The sequence below is a fragment of the Piliocolobus tephrosceles genome, chromosome 2, assembly GCF_002776525.5.
Source record: "Piliocolobus tephrosceles isolate RC106 chromosome 2, ASM277652v3, whole genome shotgun sequence".
Classification (NCBI taxonomy): Eukaryota; Metazoa; Chordata; class Mammalia; order Primates; family Cercopithecidae; genus Piliocolobus; species Piliocolobus tephrosceles.
The window spans coordinates 87,149,541-87,161,763 of NC_045435.1; the positions used below are offsets into that span (position 1 = coordinate 87,149,541).

The following is a 12,223-nucleotide window of genomic DNA, read 5'->3' on the forward strand; positions in this document are numbered from 1 at the left end:
GACACTTAAATACTAGCTCTGACATTTGATGGCTTGATACCCTTGACAGTAATATGATTCCTTTTTAATTCAGTTTTTTTCTTCTGTAGAAAGGGAATGGTAAGCGAGCACTATGAGATTTCAGTGAGAGAGAAGCACTTACCTCAAGTGCCAGACAGCAGCCCTTCAGCTAACTTATTTTATTTATTTTTTGAGATGAAGTTTTGCTCTTGTTGCACAGGCTGGAGTGCAATGGCACGACCCCAGCTTACTGCAGTCTCCACCTCTCAGGTTCAAGCTATTCTCCTGCCTCAGCCTCCTGAGTAGTTGGGGTTATAGGCACCTGTCACCACGCCTAGCTAATTTTTTTTTTTTTGAGACTGAGTCTCACTCTATCACCCATGCTGGAGTGCAGTGGCGCCTTCTTGGCTTACTGCAAGCTCCACCTCTGGTGTTCTTTTTTGAGAAGGAGTCTCGCTTCGTTGCCCAGGCTGAACTGCAGTGAAACTATCTCGACTCACTGCAACCTCTGCCCCCCAGGTTCAAGTGATTCTCCTGCCTCAACCTCCTGAGTAGCTGGGATTACACGCACGTGCCACCATGCCCGGCTAATTTTTTGTATTTTTAGCAGAGACTGGTTTTCACCATATTAGCCAGGATGGTCTCGATCTCCTGACCTCAGGTGATCTGCCTGCCTCCACCTCCCAAAGTGCTGGAATTACAGGTGTGAGCCACCACGCCTGGCCTACTTTTTTTATTATTTTTTTTTTGGAGACCGAGTCTCGCTCTGTTGCCCAGGCTGGAGTACAGGGACATGATCTTGGCGCGCTGCAACTTCCGCCTCCCAGGTTCATGTGATTCTCCTGTCTTAGCCTCCCAGGTAAACTGGGACTACAGGTGCATGCTGCCACGCCCGGCTAATTTTTGTTTTGTATTTTAGCAGAGACGGGGTTTTACCATGTTGCCCAGGCTGGTCTCCATCTCCTGTGTTCAGGCAGTCTGCCTACCTTGGCCTCCCAAAGTGCTAGTATCACAGCCGTGAGCCACCGTGCCTGGCCTTTTTTTTTTTTTTTTTGAGACGGAGTCTTGCTCTGTTGTCCAAGCTGGAGTGCAGTGGCACAATCTTGGCTCACTGCAACCTCTGCTTACCGGGTGCAAGCGATTCTCCTGCCTCAGCCTCCCAAGTAGCTGGGACTACAGGTGCGCGCCACCATACCATGCCCAGCTAAATTTTTTGTGTGTGTTTTTTTGTTTTTTCACTAGAGACGGAGTTTCACTATGTTGGCCAGGCTGATCTCGAACTCATGACCTTGTGATCCACCTGCCTCGGCTTCGCAAAGTACTGGGATTACGGGTGTGAGCCACCGCGCCCGGCCCTTTTTTTTTTTTTTTTTTTTTGATAAGGTATTGTTTTGTCATCTAGGCTGGAGTGCAGTGGCACAATCTTAGCTCATGGTGGCCTCCAGCTTTTGGTGTCAGAGTATCCTTCCACCTCAGCCTCCTGAGTAGCTGGGTCTACAGGTGTGTGTGCATCTGCGCCCAGCTAATATTTTTACATTTCGTAGAGATGGAATCTCAATGTCTTGCCCAGGTTGGTCTCAGACTCCTGGGCTCAAACAATCCTCCGACCTCAGACTCCCAAAGTGCTGGAAGTATGGGCGTGAGCCACTGAGTCCAGCTATCTTCAACTTTCATCATTCAGGTTACAGTTTGTAGTACCTTTTTTTGGCGGGGCAGGGGAAGGGTAGCGGGAGTAGCACCCTAAGATTTCTTGGAATAAAACAGGGCTTACTACTTGGTTCCTGGTGCTTAAGAACATGTTTCCTAGACTCAGCTGTTCCCAGATTTGGAATCCAATTCCGCAAGTTGGAATCACCTGAGGTGTGTTTTAATCACCTTCACGGAGGTATAATTTGCATACAATAAAATGCATATACTTTAAATGATAGTTTGATTTTTTTTTTTTTTTTTTTTTTTTTTAGACACAGGGTCTTGTTCTGTCACCCAGCTGAAGTACAGTGTTGGAATCATAGCTTACTGCATCCTCAACCTCCTAGGCCCAAGAATTCTCCACTTCAGCCTCTTGAGTAGCTAGGATTGCAGGTATGCACCACCACGCCTGGCTACATTTTTATTTTTTAATTATTTTTTTGTAGAGAGCGGGATCTCACTAAGTTGCTCAGGCTGGTCTTGAACTCCTGGCCTTAAGTGATCCTTTCGTCTCAGCCCTACAAAGCCCTGGGATTGTAGGCACGAGCCACCACAAACCACCAGTTTGATAAATTTTGGTAAACATATATACCCATGTAATTGCCATGCAGTCGAGTTAAAGAGCATTTCCTCAAGGCTTTAAATTTTTATTTATTTATTTATTTTGAGACGGAGTCATTCTGTCATCTAGGCTGGAGTGCAATGGCGCAATCTTGGCTCACTGCAGCCTCCGCCTCCCAGGTTCAAGTGATTTTCCTGCCTCAGCCTCCCGAGTAGCTGGGACTACGGGCATGCACCACCACACCCAGCTAATTTTTTGTATTTTTAGTAGAGACGGGGTTTCACTGTGTTAGCCAGGATGGTCTTGATCTGATCTTGTGGTCTGTCTGCCTCTGTCTCCCGAAGTGTTGGGATTACAGGCGTGAGCTAGTGCACTGGCATTTTTTGTTGTTGTTGTTTTTTTGAGATGGAATCTCACTCTGTTGTCCAGGCTGCAGTGCAGTGGCACGATCTCAGCTCACTGCAACCTCTGCCTCTTGGGTTCAAGTGATTCTCCTGCCTCAGCCTCCTGAGTAGCTGGGACTACAGGCACCCGCCACCACACCCAGCTAATTTTTTGTATTTTTAGTAGATTTGGGGTTTTGCCATGTTGGCCAGTCTGGTCTCTAAGGCCTGACCTCGTGATCTGCCTGCCTTGGCTTCCCAAAGTGCTGGAATTACAGGCATGAGCCACTGCGCCTGGCCTAAAGTTTTTTATATGGATTTTTTTGTTCGTTCATTTTATTTGCTTGGCTTCTTGGAATATGAGAAGTTTTGGTTTGTTTTTGAGACAGAGTCTTGATCTGTTTCCCAGGCTGGAGTGCAGTGATGCTTTCATGGCTCACTGCAGCCTCTAACTCTTGTGCCCAAGTAATGCTTCTGCCTCAGCCTCGCGAGCATCTGGGACTACGGGCAAGCACCACCATACCCGGTTAATTTATTTTTTATAGAGATGACGTTTTGCAATGTTGTCCAGACTGGTCTCCAACTCCTGAGCTCAGGCCTCCCAAAGTGGTGGGGTTATAGGCGTGAACCACTGCACCCAGCTTAGTTTTTTATTTTAAGAAATATATATACTTGGTAAAAGTAAAATCCAGCAATAAGGTTTACAATAAGCATATGTAAATTTTTAGCTCACTGGGAGGTACCTAATGGTTCATTTTTCTCTGTCAGTTTTACTAGATAAGCATTGTCTTGGAGGCAATCTAAGTTCGGAATTAGGCCAAACAAGGTCGAATCCTGATTCTGTGCATCCATTGAAGGTTAACCTTATAATGTTACATTTTGAGATAAATGATTTCATGCTCTTATTTAGGAATCTTGAAGGTGTGTTACCTCAGGGATTGTTCCTTGCCCGTCTTTCCCCAAAGAACTTGAGTTTGAAGTGATTTTCACTTGGCAGTAAATTGAAGGTTTTCTTCGTTGCTTACCACCATGTGTCTTACGCCTGCTGCTCTTGATCTCCGAGTGCCCTTACTGCTACAGAGAGGAAAGCTCTTGAACTAACACCAACGCTTGGCAGCCACTTGATCAGGATGGCCAAATAATGGCAGTACAGGTTGAGCATCTGAAATGTTTCAAGATCCTTTTTGGGCACTGGCATGAATTCAAAGGAAATGTCTAGTGGTGCATTTCAGACTTTGAATTTTTGGATTTGGGATACTGAACCAGTAAGTATAATGCAGATACTCCAAAATCTGAAGAAATTCTGAAATCTGAAACACTTCTGGGCCCAAGCGTTTTGGATAAGTAGTACTCAACCTATACCAGGCTCAAGTTCATTATGGACAGATGAATGGATGGTAGTTTGGCCCTTTCATCAGGAATTTCGCATGCAGTCAGTAAACAAAGTAAACAGCTTTATGTTTTCAACTTCATTTCCCCAATTTTTTTTTTTTTGAGACGGAGTTTCGTTCTTGTCACCCAGGCTGGCGTGCAGTGGCCTGATCTCCACTCAACTTGCAACCTTTGCCTCCCAGGCTCAAGCCATTCTCCTGCATCTGCCTCCCCAGTAGCTGGGATTACAGGCATGTGCCACCACGCCTGCCTAATTTTTTTTTGTATTTTTAGTAGAGATGGGTTTTCGCCATGTTGGCCAGGATGGTCTTGAACTCCTGACCTCAGGCAATCCACCCACCTCGGCCTCCCAAAGTGCTAGGATTACAGACATGAGCCACGGCGCTTGGCTTTATTTCCCAAAAGTTTAATGGTGTTTCCTATGTGCTACGCACAGTCTTGGGTGTGGGTAAAGTTGGGGTTGATAAACAGGGCAGGTTTCTACCAATTGTACTGAAACAGTTTTGGGGTTTTATTTTTAAATTTTTTAATTTTTCTTTTGCCACCATGCCCATCTAATTTTCTATTTTTAGTAGAGGTGGGTTTACTCCATGTTGGTCAGGCTCATCTCGAACTCCTGAGCTCAGGTGATCTGCCCACCTCAGCCTCCCAAAGTGCTGGGATTACAGGTGTGAGGCACCATGCTCAGCCGAATTAGTAATTTTTAAGGCCATGATTATTTTATCTCCATGGAAATTTATTCATTATCCTTCCAAAATATTGTAAAGATCTTGATCTGGTAGAAGCAGCATAATTATTCAGTTGAATTATTTCTACTACTGTTTCTTGGCTGGAGAATTGTTTTGTATTTGCTTATAGTGATTGTTTGACTAATAATGTGTTTATAGTGTCTTCATTATAACCTGGCACCACCTCAAAACATCTTTTGTGGTTTATTATATGCCAAAAGTAAGCTGAAAATTGTGCAGAGAGGGAGATTTGCTATGAGTGTAAGAAAATAAGTATTGTAAAATGTGTAGTTTGTAAGCAAGTTACCAAATTATTCATCTAATTTGGGTTGTAAGAATTTTTTTTTTTTTTTTTTTAGTGTCAGGGTCTTGCTCTGGCACTCAGCCTGGAGTGCAGTGGCACCATCATAGCTCACAGCAGCCTCCAACTCTTGGGCTCAAGTGATTCTCCCCCTTCAGCCTCCTAAGTGATTGGGACTACAGGTATACACTACTGCACCCGGCTATTCATTTGGTTTTTGAGACAGGATCTGACTCTGACACCCAGGTTGGAGTGCAGTGGCATGATCACAGCTCACTGCAGCCTCGACTTCCTGGGCTCAGGTGATTATTCAACCTTAGCGTCCCCAGTAGCTGGCACTACAGGCGCAAGCCACCACGCTCGGTTGGCTAAGTTTTGTGTATGTTATAGAGACAGGGTTTTGCCATGTTGCCCAGGCTGGTCTCAAACTCTTAGGCTCCAGTGATCCATCTGCCTTGGCCTCCCGAAGTTCTGGGATTATAGACATAAGCTACCTTGCCTGTCCGTTTTCATATTTTTTTAAGAGATGAGATCTCACTGTGTTGCCCAGACTGGTCTCCAACCCTTGGCTTCAAGCAGTCCTCCTGCCTCCCAAAGTGCTGGGATTGCAGGTGTGAGCCACCGCACCTGGTCAGGAGTTTTACATTGTTACTTGTAGGTCTTGTTTCGAAAGAAGTAGCTTCCTAAGGCCAATTCAGAAAAGAAGGGTAGTAACTTAGAGGAAGTAAATTTGAAGGCTCTAGTTAGTCTAATATTAGTAATTTGGGTTTTTGAAAGTTTCCTTTCAGGCCGGGCGCGGTGGCTCAAGCCTGTAATCCCAGCACTTTGGGAGGCCGAGACGGGCGGATCACGAGGCCAGGAGATCGAGACCATCCTGGCTAACACGGTGAAACCCCGTCTCTACTAAAAAAATACAAAAAACTAGCCGGGCGAGGTGGCGGGCGCCTGTAGTCCCAGCTACTCGGAGGCTGAGGCAGGAGAATGGCGTAAACCCGGGAGGCGGAGCTTGCAGTGAGCTGAGATGCGGCCACTGCACTCCAGCCCAGGCCACAGAGCCAGACTCCGTCTCAAAAATACTAGTAGAAGAGACTACAGAAAAAAAAAAAAAAGAAAGTTTCCTTTCAAAAAGGTAGGAAATTAACTATTTCATATACCATCCCCCCACCTCACCTTTTTGGCGACAGTCTTACTCTGTCACCCAGGCTGGAGTGCAGTGGCATGATCATAGCTCACTGCAGGCTTGAACTTCTGGGCTCAAGGGATCCAGCTACCTCAGCCTCCTGAGTAGCTAGGATTACAGATGCATGGCACCAAGTCCTGATACAGCCTTCTTTATACCAGAGCAAAGTATTAAGTGATTCAAGCTCACATAGGCATGAAACAGCACTGAATAGACAAAGTGCTGCTGTAGGAGTTCAGGGATGAAGAAGAATTTGTGGTAGAGTAGCCAGGGAGCCACGGAGGCCTCTGGTAGTGACGGTGTAACTCTTGGCCTTTAAAATGAGGTAGAGGGGAAATATTATGAGTAGTGGGAATCAACCCTTGGCCTGAACACAGATAATCTTGTTTTATCTCCTTATAGAAACAGGAGGTGGGGGTGGCCAGTTTTGGTTAGACTAGGGAAGATGTTGGGGGAGAGTGAAGCAGTATGCTTCTGTAGTTTCTGGAGATCAGATTCCAAGATGGATTTTTGCATATGTGTTGCTTTATTTCTTACCCCCTTGATGTAATCTACTATATAAATCTTCCGAAGTTCATACATTTTAAAATGTATCTTGTTCGAAAAAATAGTAGTTTTATATGGTAAATTCAAACAGAGCAAAAGGATATATGGCCCCTAAAGGTACCTGTTGTGTTTCTTGTGGACCAGCGCATAAAATCCCAGCACTTGGGGCAGCTGAGGTGAGCCCAGGAGTTCTAGGCCGCAATGAGTCATGATCACTCCACTGTGCTCCAGCACTCCAGCCTAAGTGACAAAGTGAGACTCTTTCTGGAAAAAAAAAAAAAAGTCCTGTGTATTATTCTAGAGACAGTCTATACATATGCCAGTGTTTATTGTTCCTCAGTGAATATTGTGCACCTGTCAGGCCCTGTTTTGTATGTCTATGCATCCCACTATGGTCTGATAGCATATGACATACTTGGCACCTCACTCTTTTCATTTAATAATCTTGTCTTAGACATCATTTGTTAACACATTTCTTTTTTTTTTTTTTTTTTTTTTTTTTGAGATGGAGTCTTGCTCTCTCGTCCAGGCTGGAGTGCAGTGGTGCGATCTCGGCCCACTGTAAGCTCCACCTCCTGGGTTCATGCCATTCTCCTGCCTCAGCCTCCCAAGTAACTGGGACTACAGGTGCCCGCCACCACGCCCGGCTAATTTTTTTTGTATTTTTAGTAGAGACAGGGTTTCACTGTGTTAGCCAGGATGGTCTCGATCTCCTGACCTCGTGATCCGCCTGCCTTGGCCTCCCAAAGTGCTGGGATTACAGGCGTGAGCCACCGCGCCGGGCCCAGCCAGCAAAATTCTTTAAGCCCCCACTGGGGCTTAAAATCTATTGATCCTACTGCCTACCCTTTCACTGACCCTCACCTTTAGTTTATCACTGTAATTACCCACTTTTATGTATTCTCCACTCCCTGTTTTGTCTCTCATTTTATCTTACCTGGCAAAATCTCGGCCCTGGTTTAAGTCTAACTTTTTTTTTTTTCAAGACAAAGTCTTTCTGTGTTACCCAGGGTGGAGTGCAGTGGTACGATCTGGAGACTCACTGCAACCTCCGCCTCCTGGGTTCAAGCGATTCTCGTGTCTCAGCCTCCCGAGTAGACGGGACCACAGGAGCACACTACCACACCTGGCTAATTTAGTAGAGACAGGGTTTCACCATGCTGGCCAGGGTGGTCTCGAACCCCTGACCTCAAGTGATCTGCCCACCTCGGCCTCCTCAAGTGCTGGGACTACAGGTGTGAGCCACCACACCCAGCCTGAATCCTACTTTTTACCTATTCTGTGCTTATGACTGAATGTAGTGAAAGAAAAAATTCACTGACTTGTCTCTCTCTGAACTCATGGACCCTTGACCTCAAAGGTGGCTGCTTTTAGCACTGCCTAGCAGTCCCACTAAGATTCCTTAGTCCATTTATTCTCCTGCTTTTAGGATAATATAGCACCATCTCCTTTGGCTCAAATCTCTCTTTCCCTTTCCTTACCTCTATCAGCTGTTATGCTCTTGCTTCTTTCTTTCTTTTTTTTTTTGAGACGGAGTCTTGCTCTGTCGCCCGGGCTGGAGTGCAGTGGCCGGATCTCAGCTCACTGCAAGCTCTGCCTCTTGGGTTTACGCCATTCTCCTGCCTCAGCCTCCGGAGTAGCTGGGACTACAGGCTCCCGCCACCTCGCCCGGCTAGCTTTTTTGTATTTTTAGTAGAGACGGGGTTTCACCGTGTTAGCCAGGATGGTCTCGATCTCCTGACCTTGTGATCCGCCCGTCTCGGCCTCCCAAAGTGCTGGGATTACAGGCTTGAGCCACCGCGCCCGGCCTTGCTTCTTTCTTAATTGAGAAAATGGAAGTGATAATAAAAGTCTATCACTACATCTACTGACTTAGTTACATTTGGCTGTTGTGGTCTGCCTCTTCCTCTATTCTGTGCATCAGTCCCTTGGGAGTCCATTGTTCTATCTAGGGTCAGCCCTTCCACTTGGGAGCAAAATCTCCTTCCCCTCTAATCTTGTAATGTTACTCTAGCAGTTCTCTCCTCTCCTGCATCATTTTCTGCATACAGTCTGTCAGATTTATTTATTATTTTTTTCTTTTTTTTTGAGATGGAGTCTCGTTCTGTAGTCCAGGCTGGAGTGCAGTGATGCCACGTCTGCTCACTGCATGCTCCGCTCCCTGGGTTCATGCCGTTCTCCTGCCTCAGTCTCCTGAGTAGCTGGGACTACTACAGGTGCCTGCCACGACGCCTGGCTAATTTTTTGTATTTTTAGTAGAGACAGGGTTTCACTGTGTTAGCCAGGATGATCTTGATCTCCTGACCTTGTGATCCGCCTGCCTCGGCCTCCCAAAGTGCTGAGATTACAGGTATGAGCCATCGCGCCTGACCTTGGTCAGATCTTAATACCTCACCTAGCTGCAGTGAATGCTGGGAAATGTAGTCTTTATAACTGGCAGCCATGTGACTATGAAGGGGAAAGCTATTGAGGCAGATAAGCAGGTAGTCTCTGCCATACTGTCAACACTTATTTTTTTAAAAAAACAAAAACCAACTCTTTTGGTAACAGTTGTACTGAGATATAATTCATATATCACACCATTCATTTAAAATGAACAGTTTAGTGGACTTTAGATATTCACAGATACATGTAGAACACATGTATCACTACAGTCAATATTGGAACATTATTGTCACCCCAAAAGAAACCCTGTGCTCTTCAACTGTCATCTTCTTTTTTTTTTTTTTTTTTTTTTTTTTTTTGAGACGGAGTCTTGCTCTGTCGCCCAGGCTGGAGTGCAGTGGCCGGATCTCAGCTCACCGCAACCTCCGTCTCCTGGGTTCACGCCATTCTCCTGCCTCAGCCTCCCGAGTGGCTGGGACCACAGGCGCCCACCACCTCGCCCGGCTAATTTTTTGTATTTTTAGTAGAGACGGGGTTTCACCGTGTTAGCCAGGAGGGTCTCGATCTCCTGACCTCGTGATCCGCCCGTCTCGGCCTCCCAAAGTGCTGGGATTACAGGCTTGAGCCACCGCGCCCGGCAACTGTCATCTTCAATCTCCCTATCACCACTCCTAGCCTTAAGCAACCACTAATCTACTTTTTGTCTCTCTAGATTTGCCTGTTCTGGATATTTCGTGTAATGGAATCATATAATATATTGTCTTTTATGACTGGTTTCTTTCACTTATGTAATGTTGTAAAGGTTCATCCATGTTGTAACATTTATTTTCTGAGTTTTTTTTTTTTTTTTGAGACAGGGTTTTGCTCTGTCATCCAGGCTGGAGTGCAGTGTCTTGATTGCTACTCACTGCCACTTTGCCCTCCTGGGCCCAAGCGATCTTGCCACCTCAGCCTGCTGAGTAGGTGGGACCACAGGTATATGCCACCACGCCTGGGTAATATTTTTATTATTTTGTAGAGACGAGCTCTCACTATGTTGACCAGGGTAGTCTTGAACTCCTGGGCTCAAGTGATCCTCTCGTCTCAGCCTCCCAAAGTGCTGGGATTATAGGTATGAGCCACCAAGCCTCAGCTGACTACTTTAAAAAAATTTTTTTTTTTTTTTTGAGACAGAGTCCTGCTCTGTCGCCCAGGCTGGAGTGCAGTGGCCGGATCTCAGCTCACTGCAAGCTCCACCTCCCGGGTTTACGCCATTCTTCTGCCTCAGCCTCCCGAGTAGCTGGGACTACAGGCGCCCGCCGCCTCGCCCAGCTACCTTTTTGTATTTTTTAGTAGAGGCGGGGTTTCACCATGTTAGCCAGGATGGTCTCGATCTCCTGACCTCGTGATCCGCCCGTCTCGGCCTCCCAAAGTGCTGGGATTACAGGCTTGAACCACCGCGCGCCTGGCCATAAAAAATTTTTTTTTAGTAAAGATGTGATCTCACTATGTTGCCCAGGCTGATCTTGAACTCCTGCTTAAACAATTCTCCCACCTCAGCCTCCCAGAGTGTTGACTTTTATTTTTTTTCTCATGATGGAGTTTTGCTCTTGTTGCCCAGTCTGGAGTGCAGTGGTACAATCTCGGCTCACTGAAACCTCTGCCTCCTGGGTTCAAGCGATTCTCCTGCCTCAGCCTCCCGAGTAGATGGGATTATAGACGTGCGCCATCATGCCTGGCTAATTTTTGTATTTTTGGTAGAGGTAGGGTTTCACTATTTTGGCCAGGCTGGTCTCGAACTCCTGACCTCGTGATCCGCCCGCCTCGGCTTCCAAAGTGCTGGGATTACAGGTGTGAGACACTGTGCCCAACCAATTTCTTTGTATTTTTAGTAGAGTCAGGGTCTCACGTTGGCCAGACTGGTCTCAAACTCCTGATCTCAAATGATCCACCCTCCTCAGCCTCCCAAAGTGCTGAGATTACAGGTGTGAGCCACGAGGCCTGACCCCGGGCTGACTTCTTGAAAAACATTTGCCACCACATATCTCAGTGCCCACATTTCCTCAGTTCACTGCCATCTACTCTTCCCTGTGGCCATATGAAAAGGTTTTCTCCTTTTGCTGGAGACCTCCTCATAGATCTGTGTTCTTTTTGCAAGCATGTAGTTTGGACCCTTCCTTGTAATGTGTTCTTCCTTTTTCTTGGTGTTCATTATCATCATACCTTTTTGAGCATTTCAGTTATCTCTGGCTCCTTCATGACCGCCACTTCCTTTGTGTTGCTGGCATGCTCTGGCTAGATCATTGCCCCTCTCCATTCCACACACTTGAAGCCTACAGGTAACCTGTAATAACAGCTTACCTGGGTGCCGATATTTTTCAGCTGACTGTGGGGAAATGTTTGTGAGGTTTAGAAAACACCTCCTTAGATTGTGCCCATTCCACCTCCCCTTCCATTAGGGTTCTTTCTTCTGGGCACCCTCAGACCCTCACCATAGTTTTCTCCTACCTATCCAGTTAACCACTCGGTCACTTTTTGTGCCCTGCCAAGACTCTGTGTCTTGTCTTTTCTTTTTTTTTTTTTTTTGGTTTGGAGACAGAGTCTCGCTCTGTTGCCCAGGTTGGAGTGCAGTGGCTTGATCTTGGCTCAGTGCAACCTCTGCCTCCTGGGTTCAAGTGGTTCTCCTGCCTCAGCCTCCTGAGTAGCTGAAATTACAGGCGCCCACCACCAGGCCTGGCTAATTTTTGTATTTTTAGTAGAGATGGGGTTTCACCATATTGGCTAGGCTGGTCTTGAACTCCTGACCTCAGGTGATCCGCACCTCCCTCAGTCTCCCAAAGTGCTAGGATTACAGGTGTGAACAACCGCGCCCGGCCAGGCTTTGTTTCTCTGTTAATCACAGACCTGATCATGCTGGTCCAGTGGCTTTCCCTTCCTTACAGAATAGAATGCAGATTGTTCTGCATAACATACCATATTCTCCAGTCTAACCATCACCCCATCTTTCCAGCCTTATTTTCAGAAATCTCCTTTCCAAATTCTTTTTTTTTTTTTTTTTTTTTTTTTTTTTTTTTTTTT

The 12,223-nt window shown here is 46.2% G+C and overlaps 1 protein-coding gene across 1 annotated transcript in view; it reads left to right on the forward strand.

Moving 5' to 3' along the window:
* RHOA (ras homolog family member A) overlaps nucleotides 1-12,223 on the forward strand; it is a 56,670-nt gene that overhangs the window by 8,882 nt on the left and 35,565 nt on the right. The window lies entirely within an intron of this gene.